At 34.6% G+C, this 2,052-nt stretch overlaps 1 pseudogene; it reads left to right on the top strand.

The window, feature by feature from the left end:
• Positions 1-638: 638 nt before the first annotated feature.
• On the top strand, positions 639-1,459 carry LOC149203727 (ATP-dependent Clp protease adapter protein CLPS1, chloroplastic-like; annotated as a pseudogene).
• The last annotated feature ends 593 nt before the right edge of the window (positions 1,460-2,052 follow it).

Here is a 2,052-nt window from a genome sequence, read left to right as displayed (position 1 = left end):
ACATTGGGGAGGAAAAATATTTTGAATGGGTGTCCTTCCACAAGGTTTTTGAGAAATTTGGCAAAAATGTTGGTTTGTTCATCAACAAAAACAAGAATGAGATTATTTCAGATGAAGCAAACACGGAGGTGATTTTTGAGATTGCTTCATTATTTGGGGTGAAAATACGTCCTATGTTTGTCAGCTTCAAGTAGTTGGGATGCTTCCTAAAACCATGCAAATATAAAATCCAAGATTGGGCATGGCTTGTAACTAAATTTGAAAAAAATATGACCTGTTGGGACCATAAATGGCTCTCGCTTGGCAGAAGGGTTATTATGATTAAGGTTGTATTGCAAGGCATTCCAGTTTTTTGGATGCACCTTTTCCATATCCCCCATGTATTATCCACAAGATTAATGCTCTCATCTCAAAGGTTGAAATTTCAACCACAGTTTACTACCAGCCAGACCTTCAATCATTGGGCATGCATAAAGTATTCTCCAACTGGAAATCAATGGAAAGCAGTAAAGGAAAAAAAAAATGTTATGGAAACAAACAACAATGAAAGAGGAATAATGGAAAGAGGCCCACGATTCTAAAGTTGTCTTCTCGTTATGTACAACATGAGCTTGTACTCTCAAGTAGGGTCAAAAGTGATGGCTAGTTTGATATCTTCAAGATTAATTCTTCCCCATCCCCAATCATATCAACATAAGTTAGCTTTCCCTTATGGGTAAATTAGCAATTAAGCATGTGTGAGCTACTACATGTACAAATATGGAAATGTGAGGAGAACAACCACAAGACAACAACGTTGCAAAGTCTCCAAGGTGACAAAATATCACAATCAAAAGGGACATGCATGACCCGGGTGTTTTCTACAATTAGATCAACCATACCATGGGGAAAAGGTAGTGGATTGATAGAGATGCCAACAATTGAGAAAACTACACCTGGTCAAGAATCAGAGTTTGATCTACGGTAAATAGAATGATGACTTATGAATATATTCATTTTTCATTGTATTGTCTTATGTAGAACTTTTGTCAAATACAGATATCTACTTTGAAGGACATGAATATTAAAGTGTATGTGACTAGAATTTTACTTGAATTTTATTTTCATTGTCAATGAAATAGCTATGATGTCTTTAGAATTTCCAATTCCTTCGATGCATCTTCTAACTCTCTTTCTATTTGCTTGTCACTATAATAAAATTAAAATCAAGGAAGGAATCTCCACCATATCGTGTATTATTGCACAATGACAATTATAACAAACCAGAGTATGATGTGCAATTTTTGATGGAGGTTATGCTAGGAAAGACCCTTGATATTGTTGTTAATATCCTGCCAAAATCCCACTACAATGGCCTCACATTCATAGTTATTTGTGCTCAGGTTGATGCTAAAGAACACTGTACACAGCTTCAAGGAAATAACTTAGTTCCATTGAGCCTGCCAATGATGGTTGCTGAATATTTTAGTCATATTGACTTGTCAAGAGAAATGCATACTATGATTAGGGTAGAGTTGTAGGTATGCACATCAATGTTAGTCATATAAGTACAATATGTAAAATTAACTATAGGAATCTTAGAATGCAGTCCCTTGAAAATGGAATGCTAATACCTCTATAATTCTGAATGCACATCTGTAGCTCTCTGTAAATGAAATGAACCAAAGAAAAGAGATCATGCTACTTGTGGTAGTTCAGGAACTTGTATTATGAAGGAAATGATAGAGAGTATTTTCTGTCTTCTTTTAGTTTGCATGGCTAAATTTTTTGTAGTGCATATCCTTGTCTGCAATTCATGGAAACTTGTCTTTAGTTGTATTTTCTAAATTGCAAGATAATTCTTTGCCCTTGCAGATCATTTTGGTGACTTGGTCAAGTGCCTATGAAAAAAGATTACTTCTATGATTTTATCTAGTCAATCATTCTGCATTTTTATGTTGCTTTGCACCTTTATTGAGGTTGAAGGGGAAAACATAATCTGAAAAGCTTCACAGGTAGGAGAGATATATATATTTTATGTATTTTTCTTGTTTTGATGATTTGATATGTAGG

Source organism: Pinus tabuliformis, chromosome 2_1, assembly GCF_031772625.1.
Source record: "Pinus tabuliformis cultivar Carrire ecotype Pingquan chromosome 2_1, CPIR1, whole genome shotgun sequence".
In the NCBI taxonomy this organism is placed as follows: Eukaryota; Viridiplantae; Streptophyta; class Pinopsida; order Pinales; family Pinaceae; genus Pinus; species Pinus tabuliformis.
This window is presented reverse-complemented; position numbering and strand designations above follow the sequence as displayed.